Consider the following 27998-nt stretch of genomic DNA (forward strand, 5'->3'; position numbering starts at 1 on the left):
GAGTCGAACTGAGAGAAGGTGGTGTCTGTGTGAGCATGGGTTTCCAATGGACTTCATATCTCTGATTTCTAGGGTCAAAAAGTTATGGTTTTGGAATTTTCTGTTCTTTTGTATTATCCATGTTTCTTCTCCCCTATATCATCTTCTTTCCATTTGGACTTGGCTCTGAGTCTCACAGTTTCTGCTGTGGTGAATTGCACTGCACATACTTAAAGCCACTCCAAGACTTTTCTAGTTGCACGTGGGTTTTGAGGAAGACAAGTTTGATTCAGAGCATGAGCTATGTCTTACTGGGTTTCTGCTGCCTTGTTGTCTAAAGTAATGTTATCCAACAGACACAGAACACAAACCACACCATGAGCCATTTATAATTTAAAATTTTATGGTAACCACTTAAAAAAGTGAAAATAAAGAGGTGAAATTAATTTTAATAATATAGTTTATTTAACCCAATATATCCAAAATTTTATTACCTTAATATGTAATCAATATAAAATTGTTAATGAGATATTTGACATTCTTTTAAGCCAAACTGGTGAATGCTAATGTGTATTTTATACTTACGGCACATCTCAGTTTGGACTAGCCACATTTCGTTTGCCTCGTGGCTACTGTATTGGACAGCACGGCTCTGTAGGCATAAGTAGACAGTATTTGAACAAACATTTTAAAATTAAAAAGCATTTCTGAATTATTTATTACACAGTCAAGTTCTGATATAAATTGCTGTTAAGTTTTCTCTTCAAGGCTCTCATAAAGAATGAGGGGATGTTAGAGGGTTCTAGGGTTTATCAGCAGAGAAAGATTTAATGTGTGTTTTCTCAAACCTACCATTCACTCTGGAATTAACACAGCATCAGTGAATTATGATCCCTCCCTCCCCTTTTGCTTTATGTTTTGCTGTACCTTGAGCTCGGATCTACCTAAGAACCAAGAAATGACAAGACTGTTGATTTTAGATAGTGATTAGGATTTAACCATGTTTTTTTTTTTTTAATAAATTTTTTATTTATCTGAGTTTTAATTTTGGCTGCGTTGGGTTTTCGTTGCTGTGCGCGGGCTTTCTCTAGTTGCATCGAGCAGGGGCTACTCTTCGTTGTGGTGCGCGGGCTTCTCATTGCGGTGGCTTCTCTTGTTGCGGAGCACGGGCTCTAGGTGCACGGGCTTCAGTAGTTGTGGCACTTGGGCTCAGTAGTTGTGGCTCACGGGCTCCAGAGCGCAGGCTCAGTAGTTGTGGCACGCGGGCTTAGTTGCTCTGCGGCATGTGGGATCTTCCCGGACCAGGGCTCGAACCCGTGTCCCCTGCATTGGCAGGCGGATTCTTAACCACTGTGCCACCAGGGAAGCCCAGGATTTGGCCATGTTTGATGGAAACCCAGTCTTACAGTAGCTGCACTTTAAGTGGTTCCCACACAATCTTAGTTTTTGATGCTATCATCCTCCAAAGTAATGTTCTGTGCTTATTTTCATGTGGTTGTGTTCTCATGAAGAAAAAGGATACTTTTTATACTTGTAGCTTCTTACCTGAACTCAACTGAAGGAATTCTAAGGGGCGATAGCCATGACCAAAGGAGCCAGAGGCACCAAAAACCACCTCTCAAAGGCTTGGCACCCCATTCTTGGGCTAAATATCTCATTCTGGGGGAGAGCAGTATCACAGATATTTGGTGTGTCTGTCATTCCGTTGACTGGAACTTTAGTCAATGGCACTTCCACACGTTTATGAAAGAATGATGGTTAATATTGATAATTATTTATCATTGAACATCAACTATGAACGAAACACTCTGGTAGGTGTGGTGAGATATAAAAAGGAAATGCCATCCTCCCTGCCCCCAAAGAGCTTATTAGCCTGATGGTGAAGATGGTACACATCCTAGTTGAGGTTCTAAAGTGTTAGAGCAGAGCTATCAGCAGGGTACCAGATGACCCTGAGGTCCTGTAAGATCCAGTGAACGAACCTTTGCCAAGGACTCTTTCATGCCAGGAGATGGACTAGGTGTCAGTGACAACTCAGGTAAAGACAGTTTCTCTTCCTACTGATACCCTCATCTACTGTGAGACATGGGTAAAAAACCACCTGCAGTGCCACGTGAGATGTGATATAATGGAGAAACAGAACTCCAGAAAGGCAGAGGAAGGAGAGACTAAGATTTCCAGTCTAAGTTGGGGTCATATCTTCAGAGGCAATGATGATGCGGCCGACTTTCAGAATGGGAGTTCACGGGCAGGAAGGGGAGATGGAAGCAGCCTGGAAAGAAAGGGGCAGGAGTGAAGGCGAAGGTGGTCCTGGGGCTGGTGAGCCCTGGAGAAAGGTCACACCTGGGCAAGTTCTCCCCAGATCATCTGATCCTGTCTTAGGGCACTTGATTCAAATACTGCTTGTGTTATGTTCTCTACAGTTCATGGATGTTTAAAAAATTATTAAAAGTTACTAAGAATGGATCGTTTATTTTTTTCACTATTATTATAAAAGTACCACATCAATGACTATTTTGGTTTAGTTTCTGTGATAGTGAGGATTCACGTCATGGTGGTTAAGAGCTGACTCTGGAAGCCAAAGTGCCTAGATTCAAATCCCAGCGCTGCCACTTAAAACTGTGCTATTTAGCCCTTCTGTACTTCAGCTTCTCCATCTGTAATATGGAAAATAATAATAGCATCTCCCTCAAAGGTTGTTCTTAGTAATAAAATGAGTTAAGACTTGGGAAGGGCACAGAATAATGTCTGCTTCATGGTAAGTATCCTAAATGTTTGTTAAATTAAATGAAGGCAGTACACAAAATTCTAGTGCCTAGTGATGGCAAACAGCTTTCTGTGTGTCTGGCATGTGATCAGGACATGGATGATTTTTTTTTTTTTTTGAAAGGGTTAATTTGCTTGTTGTCCAGCTGGTCTGAAGTCGTCAGTGATGCTCACTGACATGAATGAAGATTGCAGTAGGCATCCCTGCAGTGGGATTGTACAAGTTTTATATTTTATTTTAGTACATGCTAAAAACACTTTTAGTTGTTCAGAATATCTAAATGATCCACGTCAAAGACCCTGAGTATGAAATCTCCAGAAACGCAGGTCTCTTCTTAGAGAATATGTGAGAATACATGTACATCAATGTTGGATCATATATGAAAATAGTACTTTTGTAAGTAAAAGCAGAACCTTGTCATATTGCAATGACTGATTGATTTGCATTCATGTAAAATTGTTAAGAAAAATTACAAATAGGCATAAAAGTAAAGAGAATAGTATAGTGACCCCTCATATACCCATCATTTAGATTTTAACAGTTTTTTTGGTTGAGGTATTTTAGAGCAAATCCCATAAATCATGGCATTTGAACCCCTAAATATTTGATTAGAAACTTAGGAAGTTTATTTTCTTGTATAACTACATTATCCCACCAGCAATAATCTTTTTTTGATACATCCCATCTATATTCAAAATGCCCCAGTTGACCCCAAATGGCTTTTACAGAGTTTGCTTGAATCAAGACACAAACAAGGCCTACCCAGTGTATTTGGTTATCAAGACCCTTATGTTTCTCTTAATCTAGGATGGTCTGAATTTCAGTGTTAGTTTGAGAGGGTTTTATTGTGTGATGGGCTCCAGGTCTGAGACCTAGTTGAAACCAGGTGTTGGGTGTGGCCTCATTCATCTTAGGTAGAAATACTTTTATCAACAAAGTTAAATTATAATTATCTCCCAACCAGTTTTAATGTCAATTTTAAGTATTCTAGGCACAGAGAGAGGCACCGAAGGCCCAGAAATGAATGCGATATGATCCCTGGGCCCAGAAATCAGGCAGAGAGTTTCTGCACTTTGACCATGAAAGTTTCTGCTGTACGACCCACCAGAGGATGAGATCTTGAGGGTGAGGGAGGAGGGTGGCAGCCTCTGGGGAGCAAAGCGCAGTGGTGCAGATTCTGGCTCATGGCTTTTCTTTACATCAGACAACTGAGAATGCTGGTAATTTTACAGCCCAGGTGGAAAGGGGTCTAGTGGTTAGAGACGGGAGACTCTGGGGTCTGCCCTCCATCCTAACAGCCTCTCTCTTAGGGCCATACTGTCTGACGTTTCCTTCCTCCATGGGTATAAATCGTGTCGAGTCTCCACAAATAACCAAGCCCTGGAGAGCGTTTGAGAAACGGTTAATATCTCCTAGGAAGCGTCATTCTAAAGAAAGCACACACACAATATTTCCCGCCTTAGGTCTTTGCTTTATATATGTGTTCTTCCTTCTAATTTGGAAGGAGATCCTGAAGGTGGCAAGTTTACTGAGAAGAAAGGAGAAAGTTTTTTTTTTTTTCTCCTTCAGGAACATGTATGTTAGGGCGAAAGCATGTTCCGAACACCTGAGGTGGACCAGGAGGACGTGGAGAGAAGATGGTGGGAGTGCGGAAGGCCTGGGCTGAGAAACGGAAAGACCTGGGGTGGAATTCCTCTCTCTTCACTCAGCAGCTGTTTTAACTTGAACAGGTCTCAGAACTTGCTTGAAATCCAATTTTTTAAATCTACAACATGGGTGTAAGCTGGTTAGAATGGGCATCGTCAGAAAATCTCCAAACAACAAAGGCTGGAGAGGGTGTGGAGAAAAGGGAACCCTCTTGCCCTGTTGGTGGGAATGTAAATTGATACAGCCACTATGGAGAACAATATGGAGGTTCCTTAAAAAACTAAAAATAGAGTTACCATATGACCCAGCAATCCCACTACTGGGCATATACCCTGAGAAAACCATAATTCAAAAAGACACATGCACCCCAATGTTCACTGCAGCACTATTTACAATAGCCAGGTCATGGAAGCAACCTAAATGCCCATTGACAGACGAATGGATAAAGAAGATGTGGTACATATAAACAGTGGAATATTACTCAGCCATAAAAAGGAACGAAATTGGGTCATTTGTTGAGACGTGGATGGATCTAGAGACTGTCATACAGAGTGAAGTAAGTCAGAAAGAGAAAAACAAATATCGTATATTAATGCATATATGTGGAACCTAGAAAAATGGTACAGATGAACCCGTTTGCAGGGCAGAAATTGAGACACAGATGTAGAGAACAAACGTATGGACACACCAAGCAGGGAAAGCGGCGGGGGGGTGGAGGTGGTGGTGTGTTGAATTGGGAGATTGGGATTGACATGTATACACTGATGTGTATAAAATTGATGACTAATAAGAACCTGCTGTATAAAAAAAAAATTGGGTGTAAGAATGCCTTTTTCATATAGTCTGTAATGAAGATGAAATAAAAGATTATAGTTTTGAAATTTTCTAGTTTTTGCAGACCCTCTTTACAGGTAGGAAAGGACTACTGTTACTGCCATTAGGAGGAGGAAACCTGTCTCAGTTCTTTGGAAGAACAAATAGTTGTGAGAGTGCTGTGTAGACTAGAGGACGGTCAGCCAAGGTCTTCAAAACTCAGAATGAAGAAAGGTTCAAGATCATGTATTTATTTATTTATTTCCAGAATAAAGAATGATGGGGGAGGACTGAAGAATTTTTAAGAAATGATGTAACTTTGTCTCTATTAGTTTAGGAGCAAGAATAAATTTAAATTGACCTTGCAAACATTGAGGTAGGCTGGATGCCTTCACTGGCAGTGTTAATTAGGAGAGCCTCTGCTTCGCTATGAAACAGGGTTATAATAATGAAAAATTGGCCTTTTGAACATAGGTCTGAATTGGATAGATGACTGGCTCTTCTATAACGTAGAGAGGGCAGTGAATTCCTGGTTCGATAGTCAGTTGATGATTTGCACAGAAATCGTGACTTCAGTGCTAGTGAGAAAAAGAAAGGGGAGATTAGACTCTCTGACCCTCATGCAACTGGGAGTCAGAAAATTTCAGGAGGGTGTGACAGAAAGGCAGATTCTAGAACCAGAGGAAGGTTGGAAAACTATAAATCCTACACTCAGATATCCTGTGGTGGTTTAAATCATTTTGTTTTGTTAGCATTTTCGGTGCTCGATCTATGCCATATTACAATACGTGGTGATGTCAACCTTATATTGATAGCAGCCCCCTTCTGTGTTCTAGGCATTCTTGGATGGTCATTAAATGAACCGAGCATATGCTGACATGCTCAAATGAGCACTTGTGGAATCTCCAGTAGAAAGCCATGGAATTGGAGGATGAAGGGGGAAGGTCAAGAGACATCAAATAAGTGGAGTGGTGAAATTCAGAGTAACAAAGGATTGCTTGTATAATAGCACATCACACACATCTGTTTTAATAGTGTTAGTGTACCGTCCAAAATAAAGGACAATTAAAAACACTGAGCACATCACAACTACGTCACATCGCCACCATAAGAAATGACCATTTCTATTTCTTTAGTATCATCTATTTCTGTATCACACATTATATTTGTTGAACATCTGCTGTGTGGGAGCTCACCACAGTGCTGGGTGTATGTGAAGAAATAAGTCTTCATTAGCCAGTGAGAGGGTAAGATCAAGCAAGATGAAAACGGAACAGTAACCAGGGCTCAGTAAATACTAAGGCCTTAGTGGCAAGATCCATTTCTGATGAACGGGAAGAGGATTGATGCAAATCGTTTTTGTTGTGTTTCTTTTCTGGCGGTTTGGGTGTCACAGATATACTCAGACCTTGCACGGGTTCCAAGCTGCAAGCATTGAGGTTGTCTAGAGAACTAGAGATGTTGAATGGGTTAGCTCCGCCATCCTCTGTCTCTAGAACTTGCAGACTTCCTATCTCACTGACAGATTTGTAACAAACCGCCCTTAAGACACAATCTTAAGACTTTCTCAATAGAGTGTTATCCCCATGAGTGCCGGACTGGCTCTGTCTTGGTCAACTGTAACTCTAGGCCCTCCCATTGTGTTTGAAACAGAGTGGGAATTCAGTAAATAAAAAGCTTCATCATTTTTGGAGAAAGGTCTTCCCTAAAGCTAAAATGTATCTCATAAAACTCTGAGGCCATTAGTTTTTAGTCTGAAAAAGCCTTGGAAATAAACCCTTTTAGAACCGTTTACATTTCTCCCGATGGACAGGACCCTCACCATCACAGGAGCGCCCATGGGCTTTCTGTCTACACGCATGCACACCCACAGAGACTCACCTCCGTCCACTTCTTGGTCCTCTGATCTTTGTTATCTAGTTTAGAAGAAGAAGTTAGGGGAAGGGACATGAGTAGAAAGTTGTACATTATAGGTTTTAAGCCTTAAAAGACAGTATATCATCAAAGAAATACGTCCTTTCTTCTGAGATGCCTGTACGACTATTATTTTGAGGGGGGCACGTCCTCCCTCTCCTTTTGCAGCTCTGCCTCTTCCTTTCAGTTTCATCCATCATCTCATTTCTTGCAATGAACTTCATTTGGGAACGAAAGTTTTGGCATAGCTGGGAGCTTTTAACGGAAATAAGAGAGAAGACGTCTCTGACATATATAATATGTTCAATATGTTTCCATATATTGCACAATCTCTGATGTGTTACCCAAGATTCATAATGACAGATGGGCCGAGGAGAAGAAGGAGCCTCCCCAAGTGGGGATGTCTTTAGAAACCAGCACTCCTTCCGAGGTGCTTTGAGCTATTCTGAGCAATTGGGGTTCAACACATTCACCCCCAGCAGAAGCAGGTTTCTGCCAACACACTGCCTGTGCGAGCTTTGTTGCCTAGCATTTTGCTTCAAACAAGAGTCAAGCCAGGCAGCACAGTCCTAGACTTAGAGAAATCTAGAGCCGGAGGATTGAGTTCCTGTGTTCAGCTGTGTGACGAGTTCCTTGACTTCTTTCAACCTGTGATTCTTCAGCCATGTAATAGGGGTGAGAAGCAGTTTCTGTTCACTTCCCAACTCTGAAATAAGCGATGAGAACTTTTTGAGATAATAGTGCAGATTATGAAAGTCTCGATGTTCTTTGCAGCTATCCTTTCTACACGTCTAGATTGGAAATAGCTAGGAGGGACGTGTCTTTTCCTTTAGTTTACTCAAATCTAATCTAATCATTTGATGACTCAAAATTTCCTGAAATGCAAACCATACATTCCAGAATAATGCAAAATTTTATTTTAGGGTAAGAGGGATGAGAAGTAATGTGATTTGACCGTGTATTACGGGGTTAAGAAAAATTTTAAAACATCTTAGTGAAAATATAGGGTCAGAACAATAGCTGTACAGTCATTAGCAATGTTTTCCAGTAGAGTCACTCTAAGAGCATCTTTTACCTTCTCATTTTATTTTATTTTTCTACCCAGTCTGACTCATGCTATAACAGATCTGAATTTATGGAATATTTTATATGCTATCTTTCTTAACCATGTTCTGTGAGCTTGAGTTGTTTATCAGAATCTGCTTTTTTTTTTTCTGATCGCTTTTTTTATTTGACTTGCACACAATCTAATTGGCTTTTTTCACCACACCCATACATTGTGCTGACAGAGCCTTGTGTTTTTTTTTTTTTTTCCAGCATAGTTTTCCCATCTAGGACGTGTGCTTGTTACTGTAGTAAGATAGATAAAATACCTACGTAAAGACAGACTTGGGCTGAACCCGAGTATATTCCCAGATATGTAGTTTGCTAGAGTAGAAGAGAACTGAGCTGTCTTTGGAATCGATGCCTTAGCTTTGCAGATGAGGCAAGGAGGACTTAAAGTACCTGGGTATTACAGAATTCGTGATTCATCAGGGGAACAACTGCCTTTGGAAGGGAATAACTACCAATGACAGAAACCCTAGGATGTCTCCCTAGGTTAATTTAGGATTTTTTTTACTGGAACTAACTGGGGCCATTGGAAGTACAGAAAATTAAGCATATTATCTTGTTTCTCTGAACTAAAAAGAATATTCTTCAAATTGGGAAAACATTATCCTATTGCAGATTGCAAATCAGAAGGTAACTATAACAGGCAGCTCTACTGGCTGTTCACATTTCTCTGGAAAGTGTGTAGTAAAATGACGATAAATAGTTTTTTTCTTTTTTGCATTCTCCACATGCCTACCATGCTGATCACTCCCTGCTTCCCACTGCATACCTTCCCTGCCTCTGCCCCTCCCTCCAGCCTAAACACCCATTGCAAATGTGTCCTCATGAGTTGTTCTCAGCTGGCTTTTGTTCTGGTCTGATCTCAGCCCATCTCCAAAGGCTTGGCTTGGCAGTCTTACACTCCATTCTGCCTCTGGTTTTTAGACTTGGTGTTTGGCCTTGGCCTCCGTGGAGTCTGGATGTTGATCTGTGCAGTAGATGAGGAAACAGGGCTAAGAGAGAACAGCAAGCCTGAGCTCCCAGCTGGAGGCAAGAGCTCTTCCAGTTGGGGCTTGTTGATGCAGGGACCATGCCATTCATCACAGAATCGCAGTGACAAGATGTGACCACAAAGGGGGGCTCCTCTATGTCAGGGCCAGTGAGTATGTTCTCACCAGCTTGCCTGCATTAGGGAATCCTGCAGTAGCAGTGAGATGCGTGGGACCTCCCTCAAAGGAACACCCCACCATGTGTCCAGAACTTGTTATTGTAGGTCCTCAGCCACTCACCATGCCCCAGCCATTGTCTAAATCCTCTTCTCCGCTGACCTTACTGTTCACACCTGTGGTGGACATGCCTCACTCTTTTGAACGAGCACACTGTTCACCGTCTGTATGACTTGGGTTTTCCTCTGGCTTTACCTTTGTTTCTCCTGTTCAATGTGAGCACCAGGCTTTCAGGTAATAATCCATTCTTTTGCTTCTAGAAACTTCTTCTACAACACCTCCCATTCAGGTGACATTTCACTCCACTCCTTTTGGGTGGATTCAAGAAAGTGTATAAGTTGTAGATACTCTTTAGAGGTGTGTGTGTGTGTGTGTGTGTGTGTGTGTGTGTGTGTGTGTGTGTGTGTAAATACATCTTCAGAATAGTCCTTTAGCTCCTGATTCACACAAAATAGGCATAGAAGTCTCAGCATGAGGTAGTGGACAGAGTCCTTGACAGGGATCAGCAGACCTGAATTCTGTACCTAGTTCTCTACTAGCCATTGCTGTGTGACAGTGGACAGTCACAACCTTCATGAAATCTTAGCTGAAAACTACAGAGCTGAATCATGTGACACTGGCTTCTTTTACAGATTATGGCCATGTGAGACAGACCAACTTAGCATAGATTTGGGGTAACACATGTATGGGAATTTATTATAGAAGTAGATTAGATCTCTTAACCATCAACTGCAGTGGTTTTGGGATACCTGCAAGATTAATTCAGTGGAAGGGGCTGTACATGTTCATCGCTAGTAAGTAGAGGGTGATAGAGAGAATACCCAGAGGAGATACATCATTAGCTATTATTCCAGATACTCTGCTTCCATCTGTCTGATACTGTTCACATGACTTTCTGAGAAAATACTCTTCCTGCAGCACTTGACTGGCATGGGCTGTATTTTTGTTTAAGATATTTTGCTCTTCTCACATAAACCAATTAACTGTCATATTTTATCCTTCCAGGAGTATCCAGATATAAGGTTGGCTGACAGCCAGTTTGCTAAGTCCTAGAGGATAATAGCTTATTGTCTATAAACTGCCTTCTTTTAAAGTCTCTCTATTCAATTCTGGCAGTACTTGTGATACAGAAAATATTTATAAGGCTGTGAAGAAAGGTCATATGTTGGGTGTGAGCTGCCCTGAGTAGCCCAAGTGATTTTATTTTTCCGTTCAACAGCTCTTGTTGCGGTAGATGACCAAAACATCGACTCGCTTTTCACTGCTGAAAATTTCACCACTGTCTGAAAGCTTTGATATCGACTTGCTGAGTGGTTTGGAATGGCTCACTGCAATCTTAGGTATATCCTGGAAATACAGATAAATAATAGGAAAATGTATTTAGTCCAATTTGATGGTTCAAATTCACAGGCAACAATATCTTGATATATTTAGGTTTCTCTTCTGTAAAAAATGACCTTCATATTTAAGAGGAAAATCTGCTTTCAACAACTTCAATGAGAGGGTGATTTTTCTCATCTTAAAAAGCTCATTCAAACCAGCATATTAATGATTTATGAACAAATAAAGGGAGAATATAAGGGATTACATTTCTTTTGAACTGTACAAAGTTGTAAAAAGCTTAGAGAAAAAGGACCCGGTTCAAGATAAATGTTTGTTGAACTGATTTATTGAACCTTCTAAATGCTCTTGGATGAAAAATTCAAATCTGAACTCATTTTTTTTTTATGTTGCTAAGCTTTCTAGAAGAAGGCTTTGAAACTTGAATGAGCATAGGTGTAATCATAATAGTCCTTGATAATTCCAGTCGAGGATGTGGATACTGTAACTTTAGTGCAAGAAAGAATGGCAGTCAGTTAAGCATCACAGCACCCTAAGAAACAAGGAAGACCCATGGGACCAGTCTTCTGTTTTGAATCCACTTTCATTATCTCACAATTCCGTGAATATTTGCTGAGTACCTTCTACGTGCTAGCACATGGCTGCATGTTGTAGCCACAGTAATAAAGGAGAAATGAATTCCCTGCCTTCAAGGAGTTTACAGTCCAGTGGAAGGGTCTGGACAAGAAAACTGAAAATGATAAGGCAGTGTCGTCACCAGAGACAAATAGGGTGGTTTTGGAATTCGTGGAGCCCAGAAAGGAAGGCCAGGGTGACTTCCTGGGAGAAGGGTGGTGTGGGCTGAGCCCTGAATGATAAGTTCTTGCAGGTGAAGGGTGGCAGTGGAAGAAGAGAGTTGAAAGCAGAGGGAGCAGTATGTATGAAGGGCTTCGATGACAGAGGACAGATGGGACTAGAGCAGAGAGGGCAGGGGGTGAGTGAGCTTTCCTCGGCTCCTCTTCATCATCCTGGAAAGAGCACATTCACTGTGGGTCAGTTGTGTGGCTCTGTGAGCTGTCACAGAGTGAGTGCTTATCAGTGGTTCCCTGCTTGCGAAAAGTACCTTCATTTAAAAAAAACTTGCACACGTATTATCTCATTTAATTCTCCCAGTAAACCTGTGAAATAGATCACATTATCCTGATTTTGTAGATGAGGCTCAGGGATGTGGTAACTTCACCAGGATTACTTGAGTAGTGAGCTAGAATTGAGTCTCAAAGTAGTTTTCTCCATTCTCCCTGCCCCCCCCCCATCATCATCTTCTCCATCTTCATTTTCGTAATAATGGCCGCCATTTGTTGAGCCTCTGCCATTGGTCATATACTACCAAGCACTCTACAGATATGGGGTCACTTAATCCTCATAACAACCAGGATCATCTGGAGAGGAGGAACCCATGTTCTTTTCACTCATCCTATCTCCTATTTTGTGAAGAATGGGGCTCACCCCTCTTTCTGCCTTCTGTCACAGTTGGAAAACATTGATTTGTGGGGTGAGGGGAGATTTTTTTAATAACAGTTCCTTTTATATGAAGACTACTGAGGTATTTTATCTTCTGGATACTGTGAAGTGTGTAAGTGATCAGGTTTTCCTCTTTGATTGACTGCCAGCCAGTTGTTTTGTTTTTTTTAAAATAAATTTATTTATTTTTGGCTGCAGTGGGTCTTTGCCGTGCACGGGCTTTCTCTAGTTGCGGCGAGTGGGGCCTACTCTTTATTGCAGTACATGGGCTTCTCTTGTTGCGGAGTGTGGGCTCTAGGTGCGTGGGCTTCAGTAGTTGTGGCATGCGGGCTCGGTAGTTGTGGCTCTCGGCTGTGGAGCACAGGCTCAGTAGTTGTGGAGCATGGGCTTAGTTGCTCCGCAGCGTATGGGATCTTCCTGGACCAGGGCTCAAACCTGTGTCCCCTGCATTGGCAGGTGGATTCATAAGCACTGCACCACCAGGGACGTCCCTGCCAGCCAGTTTTGAGCTAAATTTTTACCCACCTCTCCCCATGTCCCCTGCAAATCCATAGGTCTTTTTGGTATGTATTTTTATATTAGCTCCACTCCTGTTTCCATTTTATGGTATTATCCTTATTTTTCTCTCCCACATCTAGTTTATCTTACTGTTTCTGGAATAAAGCAGGACATAAATAATTAAAATTTCTTTAAGTTACCTGAGCAGAGCATGAAATTTAAGTGTTTTGCTTTGTTGTTTTCTGCTGCTGGAGGGTAAAGTTGTCCACATAATTTCACTCATTCTTACCTAGGACCACAGCTTTTGCTTGTGAGTTGGCAGACCAGGATTTAGGGTGCCCAGGGAGCAGAGGACAGAGACTTGGCTTATCGTCCTCCCAAAATCTTTGCCAATCACCTTAGCCTAATCAGCCTTGTGTTTCTTTCCTCTGAAGCTCACTATTCACTTACTCTTCAGGTTTGCCTTGTCTTCATAAATTACAGCAGCTTTTTTTTTTCTTTTTAAAGAGATGCTTAAGGAAGAAGTCAAAGCTGTGGCATCCTGTGTGCTTTCACCCGAGAAAGATGTACATGTAATTTACTGTAATTTAGAGTGAAGTGATGAGATTCAGTTTAGTAGATTTCTCCAAAAGTGGAGCATCAAGAATATACTGGATCGGATGGAAAATAAGAAACTTATATTTCTTGGAGATGTTTATCTAAATCAGTCAAATAATAACTGTGCTTGGGGCAAAGGGCAATTTCGTATCAAGAGCCTGGGTCTTGGAGCCACGTCTAACTCTGCCACCAACTTTGTGACTTCGGGCTGATGACTTCCTTGTGCATTTTTTAAAAAAATCCTTATTGGTTAAAAGAGAACAGGAACTCCTTAGTCTTGTGGAGATTAATGTGACGCCATGGAATTGCATGGTAGAATGCCTGATGCTCAGTAAGTGTTCGTTATTATCATCATTCAGACTTCCGCTTATCCTTTGCACCTAAGCTTAGTTGTTCCATCTCCTGGAAAGATTTTTTTTTTATAGAAATGATAGTTACTATTATAATAACCACCATGGGGTTATTTTATTATATATATATATACAGTTAGAGTATCCTATATATATTCATATATATACATGTATATATCATATAAATTATATAAATAGAATATACACATTGTATATAATATGTCTTGTATGTGTATATATATATGTATAGAGGTCCAGAGCTCACTTGCCCTCTGCTCTCCTGGTCCCTCTTCTGTTCTTTTTGTTTCTCTAAGCATTTCTCACTATCAAATTTACTACATATTTAACTTCTCTGTTTACTGTTTGTCCATGCCCTGCTAGAAGGTATACTGCAAAAGCGCATGGTGTGTGTGCGTGTGTGTGTGTGTGTGTGTGTATGTGGGTTTGTTCATACTACAGTAATCCTCAACATCTAGAACATTGCCTGGCATGCAGTAGTCACTCGAATTTTGAATCAGTGAATGATCTTCAAACATCATCAAATTTTCATTAATATGAGTTTTGATGATACTTGAAAAAGAAAAGGTACTTGTTTGGCTGAGGGCAGAAGCTCTTCCCCATGGAAGTGGGTGCTTGAAAGGCCAAGGGAAGATATGGCTTGCCTGACTCTTTAAAGTGGTTGGTAGCTCAGAATTCTGTAACAAATTAGTTTCAGTCTTTTTGTCATCAGCGAATTGAGTGCTGTGAGCTAGGGACAGACCAAATAGGAAACCTCCAACATGCCTTCAAAACACTAGCCTTTTTTCTATTTATACACAAGTGTATTTTGACAGGACCAAGACATATAAATATCTTAGTTGGAATTCACAGATGTCACGTATTTTTCTTGTGCAGTGTCTGGTCTACTGACCCATCTGGGGTCGTGGAAGTTGACTATTTTGTATCCAAATACCCTACTATTAAAACCAATCTAAGTCTTGATGAACACAAGAATTCTAAGATAAATTCAGCTCAACAAATATTCACATAGCACGTATTATAGGCAAGGATTCTTCAAGGCACAGTAGGGGACTTGGAGATATGGTGCTGTGTCCACCCTTTAGGAACTGACAATCAAGTAGAGGGAATGAAAAGAAATGCCAACACCCTGGGCCAAAAACAGTCAGAAAAGTTGTTTTCTTGTCTCTGTGCTTTGTGGAGATTTTAAATTCTTCTGATTATGTTAATGAAAAACTTTCTGAAAATGCCTCTCTCTTTATGAAAAGGCTTGAGTATCATTTGCTGCCTATCACAGGTAAAGATGAATATTTTTACATTCTTTGGGCTTCTGGGTTTCTGTATGAAAGGAGGGTATTATTTACCAATACTTCCTCTGTGGCCGATAATGTGCTAGGCGCTGTCCTAGTTATTATCTCATTTATTCCCTAAATTTCATTGTGAGTCAGGTCTAATTATGCCCACGTCACCAGTAAGGAAGCTGACGCACAGAGAGATTAAGTGATTATCCCCAAACCGTGGAGTTAATAAATTCAGTTAGTAAATGGCAACTAGACTTCAAAAACATTTCTGTGACTCAAATCCCATGTTTCCCCCTGCCCCATTTTTTTTTTGTTTTGTTTATACTATAAATCATGGGATATAGAGGCTCTCCTCCTCGAGAAATAAGTAATATTATATCATTAATTTTCCTGGTTAGGAAAGTGAGAATATTACCATATACTATTATATACACAGGAAACCTGCGTTTTAGCCTATAGTAAATCTTACTCTGGTATATGAGATTTTTTAGGGTAAAGTTTCACTTGAATTATTCATATAAGAGCTGAGTTACTTAGAAGTTTTTCAAATATGAACTATAAATTGGTTACGAAATAGCAACGAGGCAAGTAGTAGCCAGCAAGGAATGTCATTCCGTGACTGTTAGGACCCCCTAGATGCCAGCTGCAGAGATTTTGCCACAGAAATGAACAAGATGAGGAGAAGGGGTGTCACCGTCATCAAACGGTGTTTGGTTTGCTGGTCTGTTTGTGCTCAGAGCAGCACTGAAGATAAATCTATTCTTTTGGTCAGCCTATGTTTCGCATTGCATCCTGAAAGATGTGTATGTAGTATAACAAAATCTTGTTAATTTGAATTAATTGGTGGGAAGGACAATCTAATAAGAAATTTGGGGCTTCCCTGGTGGTGCAGTGGTTGAGAATCTACCTGCCAATGCAGGGGACACGGGTTCGAGCCCTGGTCTGGGAGGATCCCACATGCCGCGGAGCAACTGCGCCCGTGAGCCACAACTACTGAGCCTGCGCGTCTGGAGCCTGTGCTCCGCAACAAGAGAGGCCGCGATAGTGAGAGGCCCGCGCACCGCGATGAAGAGTGGCCCCCGCTTGCCGCAACTAGAGAAAGCCCTCGCACAGAAACGAAGACCTAACACAGCCAAAAATAAATAAATAAATTGAAAAAAAACCAAACAAAACATTAAAAAAAAAAAAAAAAGAAATTTGAACCCAATCAGAGATCTAAAAGAAATACATTTTTGTTATTTACAAGAAACTTGCACCAGAGAAAACTGGAGGGCTCAAGAAAGGTCTCTCTGGTCCTTGGGTAGCATAAGACTAAAGTGTCCTTTTACAGAGCAACCACGGAGACCAGAGAGATCAAGTGATTTTCCCCAAGCTCCCACAGCTGGCAGATGGTCAGAGAAATGCCAGAATCCAGTCTTTCCAGAACAGGGCTGTCTGCTCCCATCCGTGCTGTATTTAGACTTAACAAAGTGTTGCCCTTTTCATATAACTTTTCATGAATGGATTAAAAAATTATAATATGATATTTATTTATATGTAAGTGGCTGCTGTTACGGTGCTTTAAACCAATTCTGGTTTTATTTTCTTCTTGTTGGTACTAATTGACTTTGTTTTAAAAATTGAGGTATAATTGACAAATAAAATTGTAATATATTTAAAATATACAACCTGATGATTTGATATACATAGACATTTGAAAAGATTCCTATTGTCAAGGTAATTAACACATCATTATAGTTACCTTTTTTTCTGTGTGTGAGTACACAAGTTTTAATTTCTTAGCAAATTTCGATTATAACATACAGTATTATCAGCTATAGTCATGTTATACCTTAGATCCTCAGACCTTATTCCTCTTACAGCTGAAAGTTTGTACCTGTTTACCAGCCTCTCCCTTTTCCCCTCGCCTTCCTAGCAGCCGCCATTCTATTCTCTGTTTCTGTGAGTTCGACTTCTTTTTTCCATATATAAGTGATACTATGCAGTATTGTCTTTCTCTGTCTGGCTTACTTCTCTCAGCATAATGCCCTCCATGTTCGTTCATGTGGTTGCAAATGACAGAGTTTTCTTCTTTTTTAAGGCTGAATAATATTTCATTGTGTATGTGTATATCACATTTTCTTTAACTGTTCATCCATCAACAGACACTTGCATTGTTTCCATACCTTGACTACTGTGAATAACACTGTAATGAGCACGGGAGTACAGATAATCTCTTTGAGATAATGATTTTGTTTCCTATGAATCTGTATTCAGAACTGAGATGGCTGGATCATGTGGTAGCTCTATGTTTAATTTTTTGAGTAATCTCCTTACTGTTTTACATAATGGCTCATTCCAGTGAACCGTGTCTAAGGGTTCCCTTTTCTCTACACTTGCACTAGCGGTTGCTGTCTTTTGTCTTTTTGATGAGAGCCATTCTAATGGATATGAGGTGATATTTCACTGTGGTTTTGATTTGCATTTCCCTTATGATTAATGATGTGAAGCACCTTTTCATGTACCTGTTGGCCATTTGTGTATCTTCTTTGGAAAAACATCTATTCGGGTCGTTTGCCCATTCTAAAATTGGGTTATTTGTTTTTTTGCTATTGAGTTGTATGAGTTCCTTGTATATTTTGGATATTAATTCCTTATTGGGTATATGGTTTGCAAGTATTTCATAACTTGCCTTTTTTCTTTTGTTGATGGCTTCATTTGCTGTGCAGAAGCTTCATTTTGGGTTTTTTTTTTTTTTTAAGAGAATTGGCAGTATAGAAGTAACTTTAGCTGTCTGGTTTGAATTATCCTTAATTTGAATTGGTGTGACACAAATTAATGGGATTTTATTTTGACTCTTTTTAAAGAGGTTAGTATCACCATGAAGAAGATGTTCTGTTTGATATTATGCTGAATTCAAGGGAGGTTTCAAATAATGCTTTGACAATCAATTTTCCATGTCCCTTATAAAATTGTTCTCTTCTTTTTTATTACTTACATATCCTGTGACCTTCTAAAGAACATTCATTTAGTATTTTCTTATGGAATTGAGGATTCATTTACAGTGAACGTCTTTTTATTTATTTATTTTTAAAGCTTTTCTATTGTGTCTTATTCTGTTTGCAATGTTCTGTATAAAATCAAGAAAAAATAATTGATAGCTATAAATGTAACTTTGTAACAGGACCTGTTCAATTGGGTTGAACAATCCCAAATGTGTGAACTTTTTTGGTTACAGTATTATGTAAGTTTCAAGTGTATAACATAGTGATTCACAATTTTTAAACATTATACTCCATTTATAGTTATTATAAAATACTGACTATATCCCCCATGCTATACAATATATCCTTGTATCTTATTTATTTTATATGTAGTAGTTTGTACCTCTTAATCCTCTATCCCTATCTTGTCCCTCCCCACTGGTAACCACTGGTTTGTTTGCTGTATCTGTGAGTCTGTTTCTTTTTTGTTATATTTGCTAGTTTTATTTGTTTGATTCCACATATAAGTGATAACACACAGTATTTGTTTTTGTCTGTCTGATTCATTTCACTAAGCATAATACCTTCTAAGTCCACCCATACTGTTGCAAATGGAAAAATTTCATTCTTTTTTATGGCCCAGCAGTATTGTGTGTGTGTATGTGTGTGTGTGTGTTTAATTTAGTTATTTATTTTTGGCTGTGTTGGGTCTTTGTTGCTGCGCACGGGCTCTCTCCAATTGCGGTGAGTGGGGGCCACTCCTCGCCGCAGTGCGTGGACCTCTCACTGCGGTGGCCTCTCCCGTTGTGGACCATGGGCTCCATGCGTGTGGGCTTCAGTAGCTGCGGCACATCAGTAGCTGCAGCACGTGGGCTCAGTAGTTGTGGCTCACAGGCTCCAGAGCACAGGCTCAGCAGTTGGGGCGCGCGGGCTTAGTTGCTCTGCGGCAATGTGGGAACTTCCCGGACCAGGGCTCGAACCCGTGTCCCCTGCATTGGCAGGCGGACTCTCAATCACTGCGCCACCAGGGAAGCCCCGAAAGTGACTTTCTTTTAGTTTCACTTTGTAAAGGGCTATTAAAATGAGATTAATACTCAGCTCTTGGGCATTGCTTAAATACTATAGCAAAGTGCTGGGTGCTGACCTGGATTATTTTTTTTTTCCAGGATTATTGAGAAAGAATTGACATATGTCACTGTGTAAGTTCAAGGCATACAGCATGATGGTTTGATTTACCAATACTGTGAAATGATCACTACAGTATGTTCGTCTAACATCTATCTTCTCATAAAGATACAATAAAAAGAAGAGACAGAAGAATAAAGAAAATAATTCTCCCTTTGTGATGAAAACTTAGTATTTACTCTCTTAACACATTTTTGACCGGAGACGTATTGCGGCCACAGGCGTTAGTTTCTGCAAAAATGCCCCGGTCAGTAATGTGTTACTAACTTTCCTGTACATCTTACAGCAGTGTTAGCTATAGTCATCATGTTGCACATTACACTCCTGGTAATTATTTACCTTACAGCTGGAAGTGTGCACCTTTCGACCATTTTCTTTTCAGTTCCCCCTCCCACCACCCCCACCTCTGGTAACCACAAGTCTTATCTCTTTTTCTATGAGTTTGGGTTTGGTTTCACTTAGCATAATGCCTTCAAGGCCCATTGATGTCACAGATGGTAGGATTTCCTTATTTTTTCATGACTGAATACTACTTCATTGTATGTATATGTATCTCACAACTTCCTGATCCTTTTATCCGCTGCTGGACACAGGTTGTTTCCATGTCTTGGCTATTATAAATAATGCTGTTATGAACATGGGGGTGCAGATATCTTTTCGAGTTAGTGTTTTCATTACCTTTGGATATGTTCCCAGAAGTGGACTTGCTGGATCATATGGTAGTTCTATTTTTAATTTTTTGAGGAGCCTCCACACTGTTTTCCATAGAGGCTCTCTCAATTCACAGTCTCACCAAGAGTGTACAAGAGTTCCCTTTTCTCCATATCCTCACCAGCATTTGTTATCTCTTGTCTTTTTGCTGATAACCATTCTAACAGGCGTGGGGTGATGGCTCATTGTGGTTTTACTTTGCATTTCCCTGATGGTTAGTGATGCTGAGCATCTTTTCATGTACCTATTGGCCTTTTGTATATCTTCTTTGGAGAAATGTCTAGGCAGGTCCTTGCCCCCTTTTCACTGGGCTATTCGTTGTTGTTTTTGCTATTGAGATGTATGAGTTCTTTATATGTTTTGGATATTAACCCATTATCAGATATATGGTTTACAAATATTTTTCCCATTCCTTAAGTTTTTTCACTTTGTTGATGGTTTCTTTTGCTGTGCAGAAGTTTTTTAGTTTGATATAGTCGCATTTGTTTATTTTTGATTTTCCTTGTGCTTTAAGTGTCACTGGATCATTTCCTAAAGCCTTTTCCAGCTCTAGAATTCCGTTTCTATGATCTACTGTTCCTCAGTTTCAAGGATTCTAGCATTTCAGCTGACAGCGTTGTTTGCACTTGAAATAGTCTGTCATTTGAGGGCTTAGGCCGATGGGGACCCTGTGCCAATGAGAGTACACAAAACCACAATCCTTGTGAATGTAGGGAGTGCCTAAAACCTTCATGTATTCCTACCTGGGTTTGAAGCCAATTGTGGCTCAACAAAACCTGATTAACTCTCCTTGGACTCTTCCAGGGAAGATGTCAGTGTACAGTCGGGTCCCTGGGATTTTGTGCATGCACGTTTCCCCTGATATGAGGTTGCAGATGATGGAAAGCAGCCCCTTTGAGGTGATCATTTTTCCCAGTCTGTGTTTTTCTTGGCTTGGGTATGGAACACGGAGGTCTCCAAGCCTTTGGAAGATGGGCCCCATGCACGTACTGCTCAGCTCCCAGGCCCCCGTTTATGGAAAAAGTTCTTAAAGAAACAAATTGGAGTTGAGTAAGCTCAAGTATTCACTTGTGGGTTTCCATGAAAGTTGTTTAAAAATTTTTTTCCCCTTCACTAACTTGTGGAAATGTCTCAGGGCTGCCTCATCTGGAGAGATTTGCACATTAAGCAAAAAAATTTTATAATTTATATCCCTTCCTGTTCTCCCAGGGCTTCAACACACAGTCAGTCTTATTTGCATTCTCCAGCATTCATCTCCCTGCTTCCTGTTTGTTACAGGACTGTCTTAGGGAGTTATAACATCCCTTCTCTCCAGCCCTGCAGCCTAGGTCTATTGTAAGTCAGATATTTGATTGTGCTCAGAGTGGAAGGAAACTGCACTTACTCACATGGAAAGTGTCTTTCTGTACGTCCACTAGCCTCTTTCTGAGCATTTCGAATTCTTGAATTGAGAGCCAGAAGAAATGATAGGAGGCTGAAGGATTCAGTAGCAAAGCCTTAGAACCAAGTACCATTCTCTCTTCTCTCTGCTCCACAAGTTATTCTTAGCATGATGATTCTTCATAAACATTGGCCTGAGTGTACAGACAGATTCCCCCACTGTAAAAGATGTTCTTCTAAAGGAAGTTAATTTCCTTTAGAAGCAATGCTAATTCTTTCAGATCAAAGAATGTTCTTAAACATGCTCAAACATCCTAACTAGTAAGTGGAAACCTGTTACTCTGAACATTTTTGAAGCATTGAGAGGTATTTGAGGGAATAATTTATGTCCTGGGTAAGTCTAGATAATCAGATGCTCCACTAAGAATGATTCCTCTTTGTCTCCACGTCAGTGAGGAGCCATACATCAAGCCCTCCTCTGGTATTGTCCCAGTGAGTCCTTTCCTAAGTCTGATGGTGAACATCAGTCCACATCTCATTTAGTCTAGACATCAGGGCCAGAAGGAAAGACGATACTGCAGTCAGCTCACTGACCATCCTTCTGTTTCTGGGTTGCTGCTATATCTTGGAAGAAGTATGGCATAGTACAGTAGTGCATTAATTAATTAGTCTACCCATTCATTCAGTACACACTGTATAGGTGCTTATAGTATGTCGGATGCTGGGCTAAATCAACATTTAAGAGCTAAGAGTTCGCTGTTCAAGATAGACAAGTACACAAGTAAATGGACTGAAGCATTATACATGCTATAATAGAATATATGTAAGAACAATGGGTAGAAATAGAGGACCTCTGGCTTGATGAGCGATGCTTGAGATAAGAGCACACTTAGCGTTTCCCTTGGCTGGCTTCACCAAGGAATTAACATAAAAATGGAAAGTCTGGTGTTCTCTGAGAAGCAACTTGCACTTTTTCAAACATTCTCGTAGTGCTTCCTAGAAACTGTTACGAAAAGCCTACATCCAAGCCAGCCGACCTCCCAGTGCTGGTGGTTTAGGAGCACCTGATGCTGGTGAGGACTACTGGTATAGAAATATGACCTAGACAAGGTCTGGCTGCGTGTAAGAGTTCATAATGAATTTTACAGCACAGCTCTCAGTATGCATAAGTTAATCAGTGACATGGATCCTTTTCTAGCTTTGTTGCTAACTCATTATGTGACCTCCTTGGGTTTTCTGTTTAACAGTTGTAAAAATGGTTGCTTTGCTTTATTTCATGGGGGCTGATGTAAAAGATCAAGTGAGAAAATCAAGGAAATATTTTGAAATGTGTAAAGTACTTGAAAAAACTATGTACATGTAAGGAAATGCTATTTATCACTGTCTTTTGGGAAAAAAAACCATGACATAGTGAAGGTGGGGAGGAGAGAAGGGAGGAAGGAAGGAACAGAGGGAAGGAGGGAAGGAAAGAAGGATGGAAGGAAGCAAAGAAGGGAGAGAATAGAGGGGAAGGAAAGGAAAGGGAACAGAAGAGAAGAATAAAATGAAACACATTCTTAGACACCTGAATCCAGGCTGTGGTCTCTGCATAATGCCAAGGTGTATGTAGGAGGTATTGAGAGAAATGGAGAATCTGGTCAGGAAGGATCTCATTAGCCTCAAAGACTGTAACCTGCTAGGTTTGTTTGGACTCACTATTCAATGACTGGAGTTGATCTTTGCTGCTTCTACTTCTACTGTAACAGCTGAGGAAAACTTTTTGGGTAAATAAATGACATGAAACCAACCCTCACAAGATAAAAAGAAGTAAGATGTGACATCAAAAACATAAAACATGGAGGGGAAGATTAAAAATGTTGAGCTTGAGAATGGGATCAAACTTAAGTTGTTATTAAAATAGACTGTTATAGATTTAAGTTGTTACATGTAAGCCTCATGATAACCACAGAGCAAAAACCTGTAGTAAATACATCAAAGATAAAGAGAAAGGAATATAAGCATACCACTACAGAAAGTCATCAAACCACAAAGGAAGAGAGCAAGAGAAGAAGAAAGAAATAGAGAGGAACTACAAAACCAGTTAGGAAACAATTAACAAAAGAGCAATAAGCACGTATCTGTCAATAATTACTTTAAATGGACTAAATTCTTCAATCAAAAGACAGAGTTGCTGAATGTATTAAAAAACAAGACCTATCTATATGCTGCCTAAAAGAGACACACTTTAGATCTAAGGAGACCCACAGACTGAATGTGAAGGGATGGAAAAAGTTCCATGCAAATGGAAACCAAAGAAAGCTGGAGTAGCTATACTTATATCAGACAAAGTAGACTTTAAAACAAAGACGGTAATAAGAGACAAAGAAAGATGTTATATAAAGATAAAGGGGTTAATCCAACAAGAAGTTATTACATTTGTACATATTAATACACTCAACATAGGAGTACCTACATATATAAAGCAAATATTAACTGAATTAAAGGGAGAAATAGACAGGAATACAATAACAGTAGAGGACTTTAGTACCTCACTTACATCAACAGGTCAGTCATCCAAACAGAAAATCAAAACAGTAAGGAAACATTGGCCTTAAACAACACGTTAGACCAAAAGGGCTTATCATATTTATAGAATATTCCATCCAAAAGAAGCAGAATATACATTCTTTTCAAGTGCACGTGGAATGTTTTTTATGATAGATCATATGTTAGGCCACAAAACAAGTCCTAATAAATTTAAGAGGATTGAAATCACATCAAGCATCTTTTCCAACCACAATGGAATAAAACTAGAAATTAATTACATGAAGAAAACTGGAATAGTCACAAGTATGTGGAGATTTAAAAACATGCTATTGAATGACCAGTGGGTCAAAGAAGAAATCAAAAGAAAAATCAAAATACCTTGAGACAAATGAAAATGGAAATGTAGTATACCAAAATTTATGGGATGCAGCAAAAGCAGCTCCAAGAGGGAAGTTCATAGTGATAAATGCCTACCTCAAGAAACAGGAAAAGTTTCAAAAAAACAACCTAACTTTACACCCTGAGGAACTAGAAGAAGAATAACAAAGCCCAAAGTTAATAGCAAGAAGGAAATAACAAAGATTAGAGTAGAAATAAATGAAATAGAGACCAAAAAGACAATAGGAAATATCAATAAAACTAAGAGCTGGTTCTTTGAAAGAATAAACAAAACTGACAAACTTTTAGCTAGTCTCACCAAGAAAAAAAGAGAACTCAAAATCAGAAATGACAGGAGATGTTGCAGCTGATACTGGAGAAATACAAAGGATTATAAGAGACTGCTATGAACACGTATATGCCAACAAATTGGACAACCTAGGAGAAATTGATAAATTCCTAGAAGCATATAACCTACCAAGATTGAATCATAATGAAATAGAAAATAAGAACAGATCAATTACTAGCAAAGAGATTGAATCAGTAATCAAAAACTTCCCAACAAACAAAAGTGTAGGACCAGACAGCTTCACTGGTGAATTCTACCAAATGTTCAAAGAAGAATTAATACCAGTCCTTCTGAAGCTCTTCCAAAAAATAGAAGAGTGGGAGAACTCTTCCAAACACATTTTATGAGTCCAGCATCACCCTGATACCAGACAAAGAGGCCACCAAAAAATTCATAGGCCAACATCCCTGATGTAGATGCAAGAAATCCTCAACAAAATATTGGCAAACTGAATTTTACCATACATTAAAGGGATCATACATCATGATCAAGTGCGATTCATTCCAGGGATGCAAGAATGGTCCACAAATAAGTCAATCGTGATATACCACCTTAACAAAATGAAGGGTAAAAATCATATGACCATCTCAATAGATGCAGAAAAAGCATTTGACAAAATTCAACATTCATTTATGGTAAAAACTCTCAACAAAGTGGGTATAGAGGGAACCTATCTCAATGAAAGCCATTATAATAAGCCCACATCACACTCAATGGTAAAAAGCTGAAAGCTTTTCCTCTAAGAGCAAGACAAGGGTGTCCACTTTTGCTGCTTTTATTCAACATAGTATTGGTAGTCCTAGCCAGAGCAATTAAGCAAGAAAAAAAATAAAATGCACCCAAATTGGAAGGAAAGAAGTAAAACTGTCACTATTTGAAGATGACATGATAATATATATAGAAAACCCTAAAGACTCCATCAAAAAACTGTTAGAACTAATCAACAAATTCAGTAAAATTTCAAGATAAAAAACACAATCAATAAACAAAATTTGCTGTACTTCTTTATGCTAATAATGAACTATCAGAACAAGAACTCAAGAAAACAGTTTCATTTACAATTGCATCAATAAGAATAAAATACCTAGGAGTAATTTAACCAAGGAAGTGAAAGCTCTAAGACACTGATGAAAGAAATTGAAGAAGACACAAATAAATGGAAAGATATTCCATGCTCATGGATTAGAAGAATTAATATTGTTAAAATGTTCATACAAAAAGCAATCTATCAATAGATTCAATGCAATCCCTATCAAAATTCCAATGGTATTTTTTACAGAAATATAACAATCCTAAAATTTGTATGGAACCACAAAGGACCCCAAATACCTAAAGCAGTCTTGAGAATGAAGAACAAAGCTGGAGGCATTTCATTCCCTGATTTCAAACTGTTTTACAAAACTGTAGTACTTAAAGCAGTATGGTATTGGCATAAAAACAGACACGTAAGTCTGTGGAACAGAGTAGAGAGCCCAGAATTGAACACACACTTATGTAGCCAATTAATTTATGACAAAGATGAGAATATACAATGGAGAAAGGACAGTCTCGTCAATAAATGGTGTTGGGAAAATTGGACAGCCACATGCAAAAGAATGAAACTAGACTACTGTCTTACACCATCCTGAACATAAGACCTGAAATCATAAAACTACTAAAGGAAAACATAAATGGTAAGCTTCTTGATATAGGTCTTGGTGATGATTTTTTGAATTTGAAACCAAAAGCAAAAGAAACAAAAGTGAAAATTAGCAAGTGAGACTACATCAAACTCAAAGGCTTCTGCACAGCAGAGGGAACTATCAGCAAAATGAAAAGGTAATCTACTCAATGGAAGAAAATAATTGTAACTCATATATCTGATAAGGGGCTAGTATCCAGAATATACAAAGGACACACAACAGCAAAAAGCAATCTGATTAAAAAATGGGCAGAAGGTCTGAATGGACATTTCTTCCAAAGAATACATACATATGATCAACAGGTACATGAAAAGATGCTCAACATTATTAATCATCTGGGAAATGCAAATCAAAACCATAATGAGATTTCACTTCACGACTGTTAGAGTGGCTGTTATCAAGAAGATAAGAAATAACAGTTGTTGAGAGGATGTAGAGAAAAGGGAATGCTTGTGCTCTGTTGGTGGCAATATAAATTGGTGTAACCACTATGGAAACAGTATAGAGGTTCCTCAAAAAATTAAAAATAGAACTACATTATGATCTAGCAATTCCACTTCTGGGCATTTATCTGAAGAAAATGAAAACTCTAATTCAAAAAGATATCCGTACCCTCAAGTTCATTGCAGCATTTTTTTTTTTTTTTTTTAGTTTTATTTATTTATGGCTGCGTTGGGTCTTTGTTTCTGCGCGAGGGCTTTCTCCAGCTGTGGCAAGCGGGGGCCACGCTTCATCGTGGTGTGCGGGGCTCTCACCATCGCGACCTCACCCGTTGCGGAGCACAGGCTTCAGACGCGCAGGCTCAGTAATTGTGGCCCACGGGCCCAGCTGCTCCGCGGCATGCGGGACCCTCCCAGACCAGGGCTCGAACCCCTGTCCCCTGCACCGGCAGGCAGACCCTCAACCACTGCGCCACCAGGGAAGCCCAGCATTTTTTACAATAGCCAAGATATGAAAACAACCTGAGTGTCCATTGATGGATGAATAGATTAAAAAATCACGGTATATATCTACATAATGGAATATTATTTAGCCATAAAAAAGAATGAAATCTTGCTGTTTGCAACACCGTGGATGGACCTTGAGGGTATTATGCTAAATGAAATAAGTCAGACAGAGAAAAACAGATACCGTATGATCACTCTTGTTTTGTGGAACCTAAAACCAAAAGAACAACAGCAACAAAAAAACCCCACAAAACAAAACAAAAACCTAACAAGCCAAGCTCATAGATAAAAAGAATAGATTGGTGGATGCAAGAGGTGGGGTGAGGAGCAGGATAGATGGGTAAACTGATTTTTTTGTTTGTTTAAATAAATTGAATAAAAATTTTAAAAATGTTTGACAAGTGGTTGTGTTACTTGAGCACATGCTGTGCCCTGAGAACCGTATTAGGTTATTGGGGGCTGGTGAGAGGGTTTGGGATATGGACCAGGGACAGGAGAAACACTTTAAAGGTACAGAGAAATCGTTCTCATTCTTGGTGCAGTGTACTGTTTAGAAGGGATTATACAGTATGCAGAGGAGGAAAAAAACAAACAGTAAATGCCACGTGATATAGTGGAAAGAAGATCTGAGAGTCGGTAGGACTCCCACTCACTGTGTGGATGTGTGTTTTTTAAATGAAGAAACTGAGATTCAGAAATTTACAACACTTAACCACTGCACTATAACAATAAAAATACCAGCTGACATCTGTATAGAGCTTGTGATGTGCCCAGCACTATGCCAAGTATTTTGTATATATTAACTCATTCAGTTTTCACAAGCCAGTGAGGTAGCTACTGTACTATTACGATCTC

At 39.5% G+C, this 27998-nt stretch overlaps 2 long non-coding RNA genes across 19 annotated transcripts in view; both read left to right on the forward strand.

The window, feature by feature from the left end:
• LOC309637018 overlaps positions 1–27998 on the forward strand; it is a 277223-nt gene that overhangs the window by 23556 nt on the left and 225669 nt on the right. The window lies entirely within an intron of this gene.
• On the forward strand, positions 19162–27993 carry LOC309637029. The gene is made up of 3 exons (XR_014250380.1): positions 19162–25167; positions 25265–26846; positions 27146–27993. It is a non-coding gene; the product is annotated as an uncharacterized lncRNA (long non-coding RNA).

Source organism: Balaenoptera physalus (genome assembly GCF_965194825.1).
Source record: "Balaenoptera physalus genome assembly, chromosome: 10".
NCBI lineage: Eukaryota > Metazoa > Chordata > Mammalia > Artiodactyla > Balaenopteridae > Balaenoptera > Balaenoptera physalus.